Source organism: Orcinus orca, chromosome 2 (assembly GCF_937001465.1).
Source record: "Orcinus orca chromosome 2, mOrcOrc1.1, whole genome shotgun sequence".
NCBI lineage: Eukaryota > Metazoa > Chordata > Mammalia > Artiodactyla > Delphinidae > Orcinus > Orcinus orca.
In genome coordinates this window covers 109,505,491-109,524,906 of record NC_064560.1, presented here as the reverse complement: position 1 = coordinate 109,524,906, position 19,416 = coordinate 109,505,491, and the positions used below count along the sequence as shown (strand labels likewise).

The 19,416-nt window shown below is 38.3% G+C and overlaps 1 protein-coding gene and 1 pseudogene across 4 annotated transcripts in view; both read right to left on the bottom strand.

Annotated features, from left to right (window-relative positions):
* Nucleotides 1-2,652: 2,652 nt before the first annotated feature.
* LOC101288944 (osteoclast-stimulating factor 1-like) lies at nucleotides 2,653-3,821 on the bottom strand (annotated as a pseudogene).
* The window catches only part of COPS2 (COP9 signalosome subunit 2), a 58,803-nt gene continuing 42,039 nt past the window's right edge, over nucleotides 2,653-19,416 (bottom strand). For 2 of the 4 annotated variants that reach the window (XM_004281298.3, XM_004281299.3), the window contains exon 15: nucleotides 2,653-15,651. The gene's annotated coding sequence lies outside the window, so the exon portion shown is untranslated. The remainder of the gene's footprint in view (nucleotides 15,652-19,416) is intronic. The other 2 variants (XM_049706070.1, XM_049706071.1) reach the window with 2 other exon arrangements.

Sequence of the window (19,416 nt, the reverse complement as noted above, 5' to 3'; positions counted from 1 at the left end):
AGCAGCTAAAATAAATAAATAAATAAACAAACAAACAAAAAAGAAAGTGGAGGAGGGGAGAGGGTGACAGATAAAAGGCTAATTTTACTGACAATTAGTCTATTGTTAGTGTTGCTAATGGGTTGAGCCAAAGTAATCAGAGCCCACAAAATACTGCCTTTTTATCAAAAGTAAATGCAGGATCTGTAGATGAAAGGACAGCTGTAGGTTCTTGAGGGAGAAATGGCAGTTAAGATTTTATGCGAAATATAGTTTGTAATAAAATTAGATTGTACTAAAATACATGAAGGAGACTGTGCATTGCACTTCAAATGCTTTGTTGTTTCTTTTACCTTTAGCAAAGTTTGTAATAGTTAATAAGGTGAGATTATAGAGAATTTATTTCTTGAAATACAAAGAAGTTGCACAATGTCAGTTTACACAATGACAAGGCTTTTAATTTTAAGCAAGAAGTGAAGGAAGAGCTAAAGTAATTGGATCAGAGAAATCATAGAAAGCCAGAGTTAAGATTTGTCAACAACAGTTATGTGGAAAATCAAGATTTGCTTCCCCTGGAGGTTGGGGCGGGGGGGGGGGGGGGTAGGGCGGGGGGGGGAGGGGGAGAGGGGGAGGGGGAGGGAGAGGGATGGACTGGGAGTTTGGGGTTGGTAGATGCAAACTATTACATTTAGAATGGGTAAACAACAAGGTCCTAATGTAGAGCACAGGGAACTATATCTAATATTCTGTGATTAAACCATAATGGAAAAGAGTATAAAAAACTAAATAAGTAAAATAAAATATTGGCTCTAAAAAAAAAAAAAAAAAGATCTGCTTCTTCCAGAAGAATAATTGGTTATAATAACAAGAAAGCAGCAACAACCAAGATTAGTGAACTGTAGTCTTAGCTCTGCTTCATCTGTCCAATGAGGTCCAGATGCCAGTTACTCAGAAGAGTTTGAAGACTTTATTAAGTCCCAAAGCGGGTGGTAAGAGTCAACATATAATTCATTCTAAATTCAAACCCACCAGGGCCTCATCATCCAAGATGGCTAGCAAGAAGGTGGGAAGGTAGGAAGGAGAGATAGGGGTGCAGTGGAGACACATTGAGATTCGCCTTGAGTTCTTTTTTTTTTCAATAAATTTATTTGTTTTATTTATTTATTTTTGTCTGTGTTGGGTCTTTGTTGATGCAAACGGACTTTCTCTAGTTGCCGCACACGGACTTTCTCTAGTTGCCGCAAGCGGGGGTACTCTTCATTGTGTTGTGCGGGCTTCTCATTCCGGTGGCTTCTCTTGTTGCAGAGCATGGGCTCTAGGTGCACGCAGGCTCAGTAGTTGTGGTGCACGGGCTTAGTTGCTCTGTGACATGTGGGATCTTCTCAGACCAGGGCTCGAACCCGTGTCCCCTGCATTGGCAGGCGGATTCTTAACCACTGTGCCAACCAGGGAAGCCCTTGCCTTGAGTTTTTATTCTCTACCAAACTATCACCCCTTTTCCTTAACTTGCAGCCCGTTTATCAATATAAGTAAGGATACGTTGGTGTGCATAGAAATATATGTTATACACTCTAAATAATATTATAGATAATGTTCAGTAATACAGTTTTGTTGATCTGGTTATAAGACATTCTCTTCAGTGATAATTTTGGTAACAAATTATCTTACAAAAGCATTCCTTTACTATAAGAAACATGTCTGATTTTTACAAACTCTTCACGGTTCTTTAATTCTACCACCAAGTAGCAATGACCAATTACTCTTTCCCCTTTCCCCACTAAACATCTCAGTCACCTCCTAACCAAAACCAAATCTAAGCTCTTAAACCACCCACCAGATAAAATAATATTCTAAAAAGTCCAGACAATTAAGGAAGAAATTGATTTGAGATTAAATTGTACATAGGACATAACCTACTTTCCTCAGTGCATTTAAGATAATTTCATATTTTTAATTTATTTACTAGATATCATATCAAGTCAGTTTAGCCTCTAGTTCTTATAAACTTGAGTACGAATTCTAGCTATTCACCCAGAATAATAGAGTCCTAGTTCAATAAAACAATGTGTATATTCTTTTAAATATACATGACATATTTATAAATAAACAAATGAATTTGACTTTGTATGTCCAGTGTTCTCTTTTTCCTTTTAACATTCTCTTTATTTTCAAATGAACTTAGCTGTGTATGTCTAATATTCTCCTTTCTTTCCAATTGTCTTTTCAATCCTCTTTCTACAAAAAGCAGGGAAGGGGTAGCAGAGGGAGAACATTGGTGATGAACTTTTAAATTCTGTCAGCTCCCAGAAAGCAGCACTCTACCTAACTTTTATTTATTTATATTATTAAAGTTTATATATTTTATTAGAAATGTATCTCAATGATTGTCATCTTCACTTTAATCAAAGCAGATATAGAAGGCTGAACAGAAATTTGGCTACTAGGCCAACTCGATCCTCCAAGACACCGAGAATCTCCCAACCTCCACATGGTTTCCATCCCACACCCCCTAAAGAAGGGGAGGGGCTTAGGGAGCCCTACTTTGTCATGTACCATCAATAAAGTACACTGTATCCAGGGAAAAAAAAAAAGAAAGAAAGAAAATTTGGCTACTATGATTCTTCTGTGCTAATAATACAAAATGTTATTTAAAAAATAAAATCAGTCTTTACCTAAATATAAAAAGCTTTATTTATTTACCAGCAAAGAGTGATACCACAAAACAAAGGAAATAAAGTCTCTTAAAATGTTTATTTTTGTCAGAATAGCTGACGATTTTCTATTAAGTCTTTTGGTTTATTATGATAATAAGTCTTCCCCCCTTGAAAAATCCATTCAAAATATCTCAATCCTTGAGGTAAAGAACTTTAAAAAAAAAAAGAAAATCCCGATTTTTTTAAAAGAAAAAATTCTTAAAATTCCTCTAAGCTTGATAAATAGAAATAATCTCTTCTTGTTCTACTCTGGTGAACAAAAATGTACTTTATACAGCAAAATATCCAGTCACTTATTGGCAAACTGAAGGTGAGACCTATTCATTTACATGTTTTATTCAAACAGTGCAACTGCCACGTTCATATAGACTGTCTTTTTTTTTTTTTTTTTTTTTTACAGTTACCAACACTCTTCTGGCAAAGACAATGTTTTGAAATGGCAAAAGCAACAGAAGTTTTAGATCTCAAAGCTCCAGAAAGGAATTAATCTGATTCTTCATCATCAAGATAGTCCTCGGCATTGCTTAATGTTCGGACTGCATCTATTCCCCGTTGCTTTTTCAGGAGAGAGGCACAGGTAGCATTAGTAGCCATGTCCAGGCCCAGCTTCTTCTCATTGTTTCTTAAGTCTGTTCTAGCAACTTTTGCCAGAAGCAACTGGACAACATCTGCATAACCCTTCCAGGCAGCAGCATGCAAAGCTGTGTCTCCCGACTTGTTTTGTTGGTTCAGTTCAATGTTTGGTTGAGTAAATAGCATTTCCACTGTATCTCTGTGACGCCCCATGACAAGCTCAGTACAGGGCAGTGCTTCCAGCTTTGTCCAAGCCATTAACACCGACTCGGTTGTCCAAGCACTCTCTCAACCAGCTCAAGTTGCCTCTTTTTGCAGCTTCATGGAATGGATTGTCAATGGATTCTACCTGCTCAGCCACATAGTTGCTTGGGATCAGTCCCGTCCTGCCTTTGGAGGTGCCTTTCACCAAATGGTATCACTCATGTCAGTAACGTAGATAATATCACCTTCTTCAAAGTACAATTCATCTGGAGTTTGGGTTCAAAACGTATAAAGAGCTCTGAACACTTTAACGTACCCTGGTTTGACCGGTTTGGGTGGCAGCTTCGACATCTCTCTTCCTGGAGCACCATAACTTTTAAATAAATGTCCCTGAAGAAGAATGTTTCTTTAAAATGAGTTCAGTTAGAACTCTTTCTATGCAGTATGGAATGATAAATTGATTTAAAATTAGTTATCGACTTACACCTCCAGAGAGAATTTTAGGCGGCTCGCAAAAATATATAAAAAGCTCATGACAGAGTTGTAACAGAGACATAGTGAAAAAAACAAGGCCCGCCATGAGATGGGTGAACATGCCTTGAAGTCTGACATACTTGCTGGAGGTGGGCCCTACACATGGATTTGGTCTTTCTGGCAGGGAAGAGACCTGGTCAGTAACATGATTCACAGAATCTGTGAGAAAGAAACTGGTCTTTTCTTCAGGTGAAACACAGCCACTCAGACCTGCCCAGGAGGGTGACACTTCAGACAGATGTGAGAAAGTGACAGCAGGGATCACACTCGGTCAACACTGGGACAATTCGATAATCTAAGCCCTAACATTCTATGTCAGGGCAGCACAGCTGAAGTAACACCGGTGAGAACATTTTTAAAAGTTTCACTAAAATCACGAAAGCAAACGTAAAAACAACTCTCACAAACATAAAAACAAATAAACACTCACAGAGAATCTAAGTTTCAGCGATACCTTCTGGATTAAGTTGTTTGTCAAAGGTATACCTGGGTAGGTATCTGAGTGAAATCACTTGCTGAATGTAGTTATTAAGTTTAAGTCAGTTATCAGAGAAAGACAAATATCATATGATATCCCTTATATGTGGAATCTAAAAAAAGGGTACAAGTGAACTTATTTACAAAACAGAGTCACAGATGTAGAAAACAAACTTACGGTTACCAGGGGGAAGGTGGGGGAGGGATAGACTGGGAGATTGGGATTGACATATACACACTACTATATATAAAATAGATAACTAAGAAGGACCTACTGTATAGCACAGGGAACTCTTCTCAGTACTCCATAATGACCTATATGGGAATAGAATCTAAAAAGGAGTGGGTATATGTATATGTATAACTGATTCACTTTGCTGTACAGCAGAAACTAACACAACATTGTAAATCAACTCCAAATCAAAAAAATAATTTAAGTCAGTTATATTTCTAGAAGTCATTATCAGAACGAATGGCTTTGGCTTCAGAATAGTTGGCAGGTATTTGCTAACATGGCCCCTCTTACCATCTCACGACTGACACAGTTCATGTGGGATTGAGGAAGACTTTATATTCTGTCTTCTATGGTTGGGTACTGGTGCTGAAGGAACAACTCCCCAACACACTGAGACAGGTTCAGGGAGACATGTCTGGGTACCGGGGATGTTAGTGTTAAAGCTGTGTTCAGAAGAGACCACGTATACAAAGCGGCAGGCCTGAAGGATGAAGAGACAAGAAGCTGAGGAGGAGAGCCACAGTCGCGGGCACTGTGTTGGGCTCAATGCGCTGTGTGGCTGCGTGGTGCTTTGGTATAACGGATTTTGTGGGGGTGCTATGAAAAAGCTTTTCATCTTCCAAAATAATTAAATAAAAAGGACCATGCTCTGGAATGCTGCATAACTCTGGGGAATTTTTCTCTCTGGAAAAAAAAGACTGAAAATAGGACACTGAATAGGATATGACTTAAGAAATGCTGAAGATTTTCTTAAATTCCAATTTAAGAAATTTGCTAAATCCTCAGCCTATAATTTAAAACACTGCATATTCATGTAGATTGGACACATGCCTGCAAATTTTAAAATTTAAAGTGATGGTACATGGGAATAAAGTCAGGAATACTCTAATACCACAGGATAAAGAACTAAGACACAGGAGAGAATTCTTTTTACAAAATGTCAAAGACCTAGCCATAGTATATCTCATTATATATAATCATTTATATATATAACAATATAACAGATGAAAAAGAGAGCAGTTAAATATACTACAGAATTTCTATTTTATTTGCTTGTTTTGAATATACAAATATAAGGACTTCCCTGGTGGTCCAGTGGTAAAGAATCCGCCTTCCAATGCAGGGGGCGCAGGTTGAATCTCTGGTAGGGGAACTAAGATCCCACATGCCGCGGGACAAGTTAGCCCGCCTGCCACAGCTACTGAGCTCGTGCGCCTCAACCAGAGAGCCTGCGTGCAGTAAACTACAGAGCCCACACCCTCTGGAGCCTGCGCACCACAGCTAGAGAGAGAAAACCTGCACACCACAAGTAGAGAAAAGCCCATGGGCCACGACAAAAGATCCTGAATGCTGCAACTAAGACCCGACGCAGCCAAAAAAATAAAGAAAATAAATAAATTTAAAAAATGAATATATATGAAAATTAATAAATTAAAAAAATAAATATACAAGTATCTGAATGCCCTAGATGGAAGGATTTTAGAATTTCACTTCTTTGTATTTTTAAATTATAATTATTCATATATGTATTTCTCTTTTTTTTTTTTGCGGCACGTGGGCCTCTCACTGTTGTGGCCTCTCCCGTTGCGGGGCACAGGCTCTGGACGCGCAGGCTCAGCGGCCATGGCTCACGGGCCCAGCTGCTCCGCGGCATGTGGGATCCTCCCGGACCGGGGCATGAACCTGCGTCCCCTGCATCGGCAGGCGGACTCTCAACCACTGCGCCACCAGGGAAGCCCCATATATGTATTTCTTTAAGTATCTATGTATGTATGTATTAGTGAAACTGTATTACTTTTCTTTCTTGTATGGTCAGGGGAAAAGCACTGCTTTTATTTATTTATTTATTTATGTGTGTGTGTGTGTGTGTGTGTGTGTGTGTGTGTGTGTGTGTGTGTGTGTGTGTTTTATTTATTTATTTTTTTGGCCGTGCTGAGTGGCATGTGGGATCTTAGTTCCCCAACCAGAGATCGAACCCGTGTCCCCTGCAGTGGAAGCTCGGAGTCCTAACCACTGGACCGCCAGGGAATACAGGGCTGGGGCTCTTGGGCTTGCTGCAGACCTCTTGCTGCACTGGAATCCTCACTCTCTGGGTGCAGATCCCAGGACCTGACACCTGCTTTGTTCTCTCTCACAAACAAGTAGGCCCAGCTGAACAGCTTCATCACCTATGCCCTATTTTTTTTTTTTTTTTTTTTACCTATGCCCTATTTTGAAATCATGAGTGAATCTCTGTGCTTAAGCAGGGCTCTCTTCTCCAAATTAAGATAAAGAAGTCCATATTTCAAAGGTCAAATTCAAGAGTTGTAAGATAGATACTAAGAAAAGGGGATAAACTAGATTGAAAAATAAGCTTTAGTAATTTTCTGGGTACAAAGATACTTAGCACATGTTATTTATAAAATTGAAATATCCAGCAGTGGAGGGTAGTTGAATGAATTATGATAAACCTCCATGATGAAATATTACTCAGCTACTTTAATGATGAGATTAAATGCTTATGTTTGATCAGAAAATTAGGGCTTAAAATGACATATAAAGAATAATCTCAATTATGTAAATCATACACACAAGGAAATAAGCAAAATGTTATCTCTTGATACTGATTATTTTCTTTTCTATGTTTTTCTATACTTTTTATAATGAGTATGTATTCCCTTTACAATCAGAAAAAGGTACATTAACTTTTAAAAGATAACTTAATGAAGTATACTTTACATATCATAAAATTTACTCATTGCAAGTATACAATTCAATGATTTTTAGTAACTTTACCAAATGGCACAATCATCACCGTAACTCTGCTTTCAGAACATTTTCATCACCCTGATAAGACCCTTCATGCCCATTACAGGTAATGCTCCTTTCCATTCTCTGCCCTAAGCAACCACTAATTTATTTTGTCTCTATAAATTTGCCTTCCCTGGACTTGCCATGTAAAAGGAATCATACAATATGTGGTCTTATGTTTGAGCCCTTTCACTTAGCATGATGTTTTCAAGGTTCATCCATGCAGCATGTATCAGTTTGTTCCCTTTTCTTGCTCAGTTTTCCATTGTATAACTGAACCACATTTTGTGTTTATTCATCAACTGATGGACATTTAGATTGTTTCCAGCTTGAGGTGATTATGAATAATGCTCCTATGAGCATTCACGCGCAAGTCTTTATGTGGACATATGTTTTCAGTTCTCTTGGGTAGATACCTAGAAGTGAAATGTTGGGTCACATGGTAGCTTTATGTTTAACTTTTTGAGAAACTGTCAGACTGTTTTCCAAAGTGGCTACATTAACTTTTATAAACTCCACCCAAGGATTTAAAGTCCAGCTTTCAGATTTAGATGTGCACCTGGATCTGGCTCATCCATCCTCTTCTCAGCTGATCTAGCAGGTGCGGATAGTAGTATAAAAGTTATAACCATACTTGTATTGCCCCAGGACATCGTCTTAGAAATTATTGAAGATTCCTATGCAGCCTCCTTCTTTCCTTAAGCTCCCAGTAAACAATGAACTCTTTACCTGGTTTTCTGAGCTATGGAAACTTCTATTACAAAGCATTTGAGAATTCACAAAGGAAGGATACCTTTCACCCAGTTGCCTGGGCCCTTTGGAAGACTTTTATGGTTATCCAATAGGCACCCTTACCTTGAAAGACTCTGGTTCACTGTAGATAGAATATAATCATCAAGAATCTAACAAATGTTGATTACATGCCCAACACTCTGCTAGGTGCTATATATTATAAAGAAGAAATCCTATGTTGTCTTTGCCCTCAAGAAATGTACAACTTGGCTGGGAAGATAAAACTAAACACATATGAAACAGAGTACAACTGAGGACTCAACAGATTGCGGTGACAGTAGTGGGGGTTGGGATAATGAACTAGAAAAGTTAGGAAAAGGAGGCAGAGGCTCTGGAAATTATTTTTTGTTGAGCTCTTACTATGTGTCAGGCACTGTTCTAGTTACTGGCGGTATAGTGACGAACAAAGTAGACAAAATTCTTGCACTCAGAGAGTTTACATTTTTAGGAAGACATGACAATAAGCAAAAATAAGTAAAATAGTCTGTTAAATGGTGGCAATGGAAAAATGAAGCAGGGAAGTGGGATAGGGAGTTGGGTGTAGTCAGGGACCATGTCTCCTAGAAAGTTTTATATGTGTGTGTGTGTGTGTGTGTGTGTGTATATATATATATATATATATATAGGGTAGATGGAAGAAAAGTCAAGAGTGTGACAGTTAACAGGGTAGGGTCAAAATTCCTAAAGCCCAGGAGAGGATTCATGACCACATGTGATGATTTTCTCTTCAATCTGTTCTAGAAACCAAGTTACACACATTTTCCACGACTCCATGGATATATGTCAAACTGAAAACCAGTGTGTCATAAATAGGCATAAGTGGCACACAGACTTGAAGGACTGTCTTTTTCAGGTTTCACAAAGAGGCCACCTGGCCAGTGTGAACTCCCTGCTTTCACTTTAATGGGCAATATCTGCTGGTCCCTCTTCTATTAGAGTGGTCTGGGCTGAGTGAGGACAGGGCTTTCTAAAAGGGAAAGTCAAAGGAACCAAATAAAAGGCAAAAGAGTTAATACCCTGTTTAAGCTAGCACCACAGATGTGCTGACTGGGGTGCGCCAGTAGTACAAGGGCAACAGGTAGGAAGAGAAGGGACAGGTCTTGCTTAAGAGTACACATTAGGTAGCACAAAACCAGCCAGACTGACCTGGCTTTAAATCTCAGCATCCCCACTTAGCAGTGAGACCTTGAACATTTTATTTAGCCTTCATGGGCCTCTGTCTCATTAACTGAAAGGAACCTGGAAAAGAACAGTTGCTGTGAGGATTAAGTGAAAAAATGTACACAAATATCTGGCATAACTTGGCACACAGTAGGTATTAAAATAATTAACTGGTGGAAGTTGTTTTTTTAAAATCCAGAAGAAAACATTTGCAGTGTTAATAAGAATTAAGCTTTCTGTAGAGCTTATTTAAAAAGAAAAGATCTAACTAGCTTATAGGTCTTGAGAATGGTGGAAGTATCTTAGTAAAAAAAATTTTCATCAAACATCCCACTAGTAAAATGAGTTTTCTCACAATCCCATTCTTTGTGAGACCGAATATGGAATGCAGTAGAACTGGACAGGAATCCCACTCCAAGTTTGCTGACCACCAGATGCATGATGACATTTCCCAAGATATTTGCTGGATTATTTTTTTCTCCAAATAATGAGTCATTATTGTGAGATATTGTTTATTGTAAAACTCTTGTGTTCCTGCCATACATATCAAAACAAAAGGTCACTTTACAGGCACTTTATGTTATAGTCAAGAACAAAAGAGAATAATATATTGTTGTGAAATGTACTATAGCAGAGTGGAAAGTGTCTTGCTGTGCCTTTTAACATCAGCTTAAAGTATACACATTGCTAAAAAAGGAAGTGGAAGAACATTTAATTGGATCCCATTTACTCAAAAATTATATGCCTTTATATGTACAGATAATTTCTGGAAGGGCAGACAATAATGTGTTGATAGTGATTTATCTAAAGTCAGGATTCTTTTACTTTTCATTATATACCCATGTACACTCCTGAGCTTAATTTTTAAACAATGAGCATGTAGTATTTGCAGAATGATTTTCTAAGCCATATGAAAATGCATACAGAAAAAAACTTTACACGTACAGATTAAAAGTAGGTCTTTATGCCCCAGTTATATTTTCGGGAGAAGGGATAAAAAATTGTCATCTGAAATTGTCTCTCAAGATAAAAGACAAACATAAAGATAAATAAAACAAATGTGTGTGTATATGCACACACATAATTATGATAATTTCATGGCAGTTACTTACAGCCTAATTCATGTTGAAAACAAGTTCCCATTGAGAATTACCACCAAGCACTCCCAGGGTTACTCCCAGGTAAACGTGGGGGCTGAGCTGCAGCATTTTCACTAAAATGAGGGAACACAATGGGGCTAAATCCAGAAGAAATTCTTCTGACTCATAGGTGCCAGCCACACTTCTTGTTGACAGGGATCACCACCTGGTTGTCCTCCCTAGTTGTCCATCAACTTTGCTGCCTCACCCAATTCTGCTCAACATTTTTCCTTCATTGAGTCAGAATAATGATTCTAAGGGCTGTAACTGTACCATAAGGGGAATGGGTCCCCTGTCCCTGCACTGGCTAGGTACTTTGCTTTTTATCCAGCACCCTCACCTGATCTCTTAGATATTATGACAGAAAAGCCAAACAACTATTTTTTAGAATACTTATATTAAAATATTTTTTATTGAATCATAGTTGATTTACAACATTGTGCCAAGCTCTGCTGCACAGCAAAGTGACTCAGTTATACACATAGAGACATGCTTTTTAAAATATTCTTTTTGGGCTTCCCTGGTGGCGCAGTGGTTGAGAGTCCGCCTGCTGATGCAGGGGACACGGGTTCGTGCCCCGGTCCGGGAAGATCCCACATGCCGCGGAGCGGCTGGGCCCGTGAGCCATGGCCGCTGAGTCTGCGTGTCCGGAGCCTGTGCTCCGCAACGGGAGAGGCCACAACAGTGAGAGGCCCGCGTACCGAGAAAAAAAAGTTTAAAATATTCTTTTCCAGTATGGTTTATCCCAGGAGATTGGACATAGTTCCCTGTGCTATACAACAGGACCTTGTAGTTTATCCATTCTAAACATAATAGTTTGCATCTACCATCTACCAACCCCCAATTCCCAGCCCACTCCTCTTCCTCCCCTCAGATAACTTCTTAGAACCAACTTTCCCTGCATTTGTGTACAAAGATGGACATTTAACTAATGAAAATTTAAAATTTTCTGGTAAGAAGTTTCTTGATATGGGGGTATAGCAATATGTAACCTAACCTAGAGAATATAGTCACAAATAGCCCTCCTAAAAGACCCTGAATTGTACGGCAGACAAGCCCTAATTAAGATAAGAATAAGTGTTCAGAGCTTAAGGAAAAACCTTCCAAAATGGGGGAGTCTTAGTGAAGGCATGACAAAATGCCAATTTTTTGACACAGGCCTTCTAAGGCAGGCAGATAGATCATAATCTTCTCTGCAGGTGTCTTCAGTAAATATACAAAATAAAATGATGCAGAAATTTGTAGCTCTTCGACTCACATGGTAATAATTTTTAATTGCTCTATGGATAGTGAGTGAGCCTATATACGGATAGTGTGAGAGGAATTTATGGAGGACGAAGCTTCATTTTGTTGAGCTTAACCGAAAGACCACGTGGCCAAAATGAACTCCCTGCTTTTATGTTACAGGACAGAGTCTTTGGGCTGAATGAGGACTAGAGTTTCTGTAAAGGAAATTCAAAAGAAAATAGCAAAAATATCTATTCTGTCACTGTGGACCTGTAGGTCTCAAATGAACCTCTCTGCATTTTCCAAAACCATTTTTTTTTTTATTGATTAACTGACTGATTGTGGGATCTTAGTTCCCCAACCAGGGATTGAACCCATGCCCTTGGCAGTGAAAGTGCAGAGTCCCAACTACTGGACCACCAGGGAATTCCCTCCAAACCATCTTATAATCTATTCCACTGTGCCTGATTTCCCAGATAGTAACACTATAAAAACCAAACCCTTAAATATAGTGATTCAAAGTCACAGGAAAGAGGAAACTAGCTGGATTCTGTCCCTTGCACAAGTACAAAACATACATTATCAACATGTATCTGGAGAAAAAACAAGAGAGAAGACTCATGCTAAGGTGACTGAACTGTTTGTATTAGTTCATTTTTTACTATTCTGAAAATAGGTGTTCCAAGCCGGGTTATGTACTCAGCTTCCCCCCACTCCCACCGTACTATAAGCAGATAAGCAACAATGGCAGTGAGTGGGGATGGCAGAACCCAAGCCTGTGCCACTGGAGAGTCAGGACACAAGGGAAAGCTGGTGCTAAAGAAAAGGAGGGTGGGGTAAGGGAATAACCTATCAAGGAAGGGAGAGAAACAAGTAGAGGAAGAATGAGATGTCCTTTTACTTGGGTCTGGACAGCATAATGTGGAAGATGCATTACAATGGGAGCTTTAGGCAGCTGGGACTAGCTGGCTGTGAGGGACCACAGTAAGTCTAGCTAACTTGCTGAGAATGTTAGGCCATCCTCTGCAATGACTAGTATTCAAACTCTATACCGAGTACCCTATACCAGGGGGCCCCCAACCCCTGGTCTGTGGAGCAGTACCAGTCTGCAGCCTGTTAGGAACCTGGCCGCACAGCAGGAGGTGAGTGGTGGGCAACTGAGTGAAGCTTCATCTGCCACTCGCCATTGCTCGCATTACCGCCTGAACCACTGTTCGCATTATCGCCTCAACTATCCACCTCCCCCAGCCATCCGTGGAAAAACTGTCTTCCACGAAACCAGTCTCTGCTGCCAAAAAGCTTGGGGACTGCTGCCCTATATAGAGTACTATGGCTTTATATTTAAAGTTATACAAAATCTCTCATCACCTTAATTTCCTTAATTGAAGATTAAAGCATTCCTGGATTTAAGTCTACAGCTGATTCTCATTTATTGGCAGTTCATATTTGCGAATTTACCTACTTGCTAAAATTTATTTGTAACTTGAAAATCAATACTCCCAATGCTTTCATGGTCATTTGTGGACATGCATGTTGTGCAGAGTGATGAAAAATTGAGTCAATAGGGTGGACATTCCCAGCTGAGGTTACAGGAGGTGACACTCTCTCTTCTTGTTTTAGTTCTCATACTGAAAATAAGTGTCCTCTTCAAGGTATATTTAGAGCCATGTTTTTCATATTTTTGTGCTTTTTGTTGATGACTTCACTGTTTAAAATGGCACCCCAGCACAATGCTGAAGGACTGTCCAGTGTTCCTAAGTGCAAGAAGGTTCTAATGAGACTTGTGGAGAAACTATGTTAGATAAACTTTGCTCAGGCATGAGTTAGTGTTTTTGGCTGAATTCAGTGTTAATATATCAATAATGTCTTAAGTAAGGTGTCTTTAAACAGAAACATAAAATGAGGTTATGTATTGATCAGCTGATGAATTAGCTCACAGGATTGGAGAATAACAATTAATGAGTGTATTAATTTCTTAGGACTGCCATTACAAATTATCACAAACTTGGTGGTTTACAACAACAGAAATTTATTCTCTCACAGTTCTGGAGCCAGAAGTCCCAAATCAAGGTATTGTCAGAGCCACACTTTCTCCAAAGGCTTTAGGTGAAAATTCCTCCTTGCCTTTCTCCTAGCTTCTGGTAGCTACTGGCATTCCTTGGTGTGTGGGAGCATAATTCCAATGTCTTCCTGTCTTTACATTGCCTTCTTCCTTACATGTCTCTGTGTCCAAATGTTCCTCTCCTTTCTCTTATAAAGACCCAAGTTATTGAGTTTAGGGCCTATCCTAAATCTAAGATGTTTTCATGTTGAGATCTTTAACAATTTACATCTGCAAACACCCTGCTTAAAAAAAAAAATCACATTTTGCAGTCTATGTGTACATGAATTTTAGGAGGATACTATTCAACTCACTACAATAGGTTTAACAGCAAATTACATACAGTTGAAGAAAGAACAAAACCCTTGGAGAATGGGCAAAAGAACTCAAAGGGCAAAAAAAGAAGAGGGGAAGGAGAAAACATTAAAATTAGGATGGGAGATATAAATGAGATAGTCTAACATGTTTATTTGAAGTCTCAGAAGGAAAAGAAAAAGAAAACAGGGCAGAAGAAACACTTGAGGAGACAAGGGCTGATATTCTGCTAAAATTGGTGAAAGATGTGAATCTACATGTTCAAGAGACCCAACAAATGCCAAGCAGAATAAAATTTTATAAGTCCACATCTAGAAACATAGTAAAGCTGTACAAAACCAAAGACAAACAGAACTTGTAAAAGCAGCCAAAGAAAAAAATGACGAATAATCTTTGGAGGCAAAACAATTAGATTGACAGCTAACTCCTCAACAGAAAAAAAAAAGGGTGAATGTACTCAAAAGCTACAAACTTCCAGTTACAAGCTGACTAAGTTCTGGGGATGTAAGTACAGCATGGTGTAGTTAATACTGTATTGTATATTTGAAAGTTACTAAGAAAGTAGATTTTAAAAGTGCTTAGCAGAAGAAAAAAATTATAACTGTGAGGTGACGGATGTTAACTAACCTCATTGTGGTAATCACTTTGATGTTGCAATAAACACGTCAAATAATTATGCTGTACACTCTAAATGAATGCAATGTTATGTGTCAATTTATCTCAATAAAACTGGGAGGGAAAGACACAATAAAAACCATAGAACAGCTCTTAGCTAGCCTCATACACCAGAGGGCAGACAGCAGAAGCAAGAACTACAATCCTGCAGCCTGTGGAACAAAAACCACATTCACAGAAAGATAGACAAGATGAAAAAGCAGAGGGCTATATACCAGATGAAGGAACAAGATAAAACCCCAGAAAAACAACTAAACGAAGCGGAGATAAGCAACCTTCCAGAAAAAGAATTCAGAATAATGATAGTGAAGATGATCCAGGACCTTGGAAAAAGAATGGAGGCAAAGGATCAAGAAGATGCAAGAAATGTTTAACAAAGACCTAGAAGAATTAAAGAACAAACAAACAGAGATGAACAATACAATAACTGAAATGAAAAAAAAGGTAGAAGGAACCAATAGCAGAATAACTGAGGAAGAAGAATGGATAAGTGACCTCGAAGACAGAATGGTGGAATTCACTACTGTGGAACAGAATAAAGCAAAAAAAATGAAAAGAGGGCTTCCCTTGTGGTGCAGTGGTTGAGAGTCTGCCTGCTGATGCAGAGGACACGGGTTCGAGCCCCAGTCTGGGAAGATCCCACATGCCGCAGAGCGGCTGGGCCTGTGATGGCCGCTGAGCCTGCGCGTCCAGAGCCTGTGCTCCGCGATGGGAGAGGCCACAACAGTGAGAGGCCTGCGTACCGCAAAAAAAAAAAAAAAAAAAAAAAGAATGAAAAGAAATGAAGACAGCCTAAGAGACCTCTGGGACAATATTAAACGCAACAACATTCGCATTATATGGGTCCCAGAAGACGAGAGAAAGGACCCAAGAAAGGAAATAGCCACCCAAGTCCAGGAAGCGCAGAGAGTCCCATACAGGATAAAACCAAGGAGAAACATGCTGAGACACATAGTAATCAAATTGGCAAAAATTAAGACAAAGAAAAATTATTGAAAGCAGCAAGGGAAAAATGACAAATAACATACAAGGGAACTCCCATAAGGTTAACAGCTGATTTCTCAGCAAAAACTCTACAAGTCAGAAGGGAGTGCATGACATAATTAAAGTGATGAAAGGGAAGAACCTACAACCAAGATTACTCAATCCAGCAGGGATCTCATTCAGATTCGATGGACAAATCAAAAGCTTTACAGACAAGCAAAAGCTAAGAGAATTCAGCACCACAAAACCAGGTCTACAAGAAATGCTAAAGGAACTTCACTAAGTAGGAAACACAAGAGAAGAAAAGGACCTACCAAAACAATTAAGGAAATGGTAATAGGAATATACATATTGATAATTACCTTACATGTCAAAGGATTAAATGCTCCAACCAAAAGACACAGGCTCGCTGAATGGATACAAAAACAAGACCCATATACATGCTGTCTACAAGAGACCCACTTCAGACCCAGAGACACATACAGACTGAAAGGGAGGGGTTGGAAAAAGATATTCCATGCAAATGGAAATCAAAAGAAAGCTGGAGTAGCAATACTCATATCAGATAAAATAGACTTTAAAATAAAGAATGTTACAAGAGACAAGGAAGGACACTACATAATGATCAAGGGATCAATCCAAGAAAAAGATATAACAATTAATAAATATATATGTACCCAACATAGGAGCACCTCAATACATAAGGCAACTGCTGACAGCTATAAAAGGAAATCGACAGTAACACAATAATAGTGGGGGACTTTAACACCTCACTTACACCAATGGACAGATCATACAAACAGAAAATTAATAAGGAAACACAAGCTTTAAATGACACAATAGACCAGATAGATTTAATTGATATTTATAGGACATTCCAACCAAAAACAGCAGATTATACTTTCTTCTCAAGTGCACATGGAACATTCTCCAGGATAGATCACATCTTGGGTCACAAATCAAGCCTCAGTAAATTTAAGAAAATTGAAATCATATCAAGCATCTTTTCTGACCACAACGTTATGAGATTAGAAATCAATTACAGGGAAAAAAAACGAAAAAAACACAAACACATGGATGCTAAACAATACGTTACTAAATAACCAAGAGATCACTGAAGAAATCAAAGAGGAAATCAAAAAACACCTACAGACAAATGACAATGAAAACACAATGATCCAAAACCTATGGGATGCAGCAAAAGCAGTTCTAAGAGGGAAGTTTTTAGCTATACAAGCCTACCTCAAGAAACAAGAAAAATATCAAATAAACAATCTAAACTTACACCTAAAGGAACAAGAAAAAGAAGAACAATCAAAACCCAAAGTTAGCAGAAGGAAAGAAATCAGTAAGATCAGAGCAGAAATAAATGAAATAGTAACAAATAAAGCAATAGCAAAGATCAATAAAACTAAAAGCTGGCTCTTTGAGAAGATAAACAAAATTGATAAACCATTAGCCAGACTCATCAAGGAAAAGAGGGAGAGGACTCAAATCAATTAAATTAGAAATGAAAAAGGAGAAGTTACAACAGACACCACAGAAATACAAAGCAGCCTGAGACTACTACAACCAACTCTATGCCAATAAAATGGACAACCTGGAAGAAATGGACAAATTCTTAGACAGGTATAACCTTCCAAGACTGAACCAGGAAGAAACAGAAAATATGAACAGACAAATCACAAGTAATGAAATTGAAACTGTAATTAAAACTCTTCCAACAAACAGAAGTCCAGGACCAGATGGCTTCACAGGTGAATTCTAGCAGACATTTAGAGAACAGCTAACACCCATCCTTCTCAACTCTTTGATACCAAAACCAGAGAAAGATACTACAAAAAAAGAAAATTACAGACCAATATCACTGATGAATATGACGCAAAAATCCTCAACAAAATACTAGCAAACAAAATCCAACAACACATTAAAAGGATCATACACCATGATCAAGTGGGATTTATCCCAGGGACGCAAGGATTCTTCAATATATGCAAGTCAATCAATGTGATACACCATATTAACAAATTGAAGAAGAAAAACCATATGAACATCTCAATAGATGGAGAAAAAGCTTTGAGAAAATTCAAAACCCATTTATGATAAAAACTCTCCAGAAGTGGGCATAGAGGGAATCTACCTCAATATAATAAAGGCTATATTCAACAAACCCACAGCAAACATAATTCTCAATGGTGAAAAACTGAAAGCATTTTCTCTAAGATCAGGAACAAGACAAGGACGTCCACGCTTACCACTGTTATTCAACATAGTTTTGGAAGTCCTAGCCATAGCAATCAGAGAAGAAAAAGAAATAAAAGCAATACAAATTGGAAAAAAAGTAAAACTGTCACTGTTTGCAGATATGATACTATACATAGAGAATCCGAAAGACTCTACTAGAAAACTACTAGAGTTAATCAATGAATTTGGTAAAGTAGCAGGACACAAAATTAATGCTCAGAAATCTCTTGCATTCCTATACACTAATGATGAAAAATCGGAAAGAGAAATTAAGGAAACACTCCCATTTACCACTGCAACAAAAAGAATAAAATACCTAGGAATAAACCTACTTAAGGAGACAAAAGACCTGTATGCAGAAAACTATCAGACACCGATGAAAGAAATTAAAGATGATACAGGTGAAGATAAATACCATATTCTAAGACTGGAAGAATCAATATTGTGAAAATGACTATACTACCCAAAGCAATCTACAGATTCAATGCAATCCCTATCAAATTACCAATGGCATTATTTAAAGAACTGGCCCAAAAAATCTTAAAATTTGTATGGAGACACAAAAGATCCCGAATAGCTAAAGCGATCTTGAGGGAAAAAACGGAGCTGGAGGAATCAGACTCCCTGACTTCAGACTATAATACAAAGCTACAGTAATCAAGACAATATGGTACTGGCACAAAAACAGAAATATAGATTAATGGAACAGGATAGAAAGCCCAGAGAGAAACCCACGCACCTATGGTCAACTAATCTATGACAAACGAGGCAAAGATATACAATGGAGAAAAGACAGTCTCTTCAATAAGTGGTGCTGGGAAAACTGGACAGCTACATGTAAAAGAATGAAATTAGAACACTCCTTAACACCATACCCAAATATAAACTCAAAATGGATTAGAGACCTAAATGTAAGACTGGACATTATAAAACCCTTACATGAAAACATAGGAAGAACACTGTTTGTCATAAATCAGAGCAAGATCTTTTTTGATCCACCTCCTAGAATAATGGAAATAAAAATAAAAATAAACAAATGGTACCTAACGAAACTTAAAAGCTTTTGCACAACAAAGGAAACTACAAACAAGACAAAAAGACGACCCTCAGAATGGGAGAAAATATTTGCAAATGAATCAACGGACAAAGGATTAATCTCCAAAATGTACAAACAGCTCATGCAGCCCAGTATTAAAAAAACAAACAACCCAATCCAAAAATGGGCAGAAGACATAAATAGACATTTCTCCAAAGAAGACATACAGATGACCA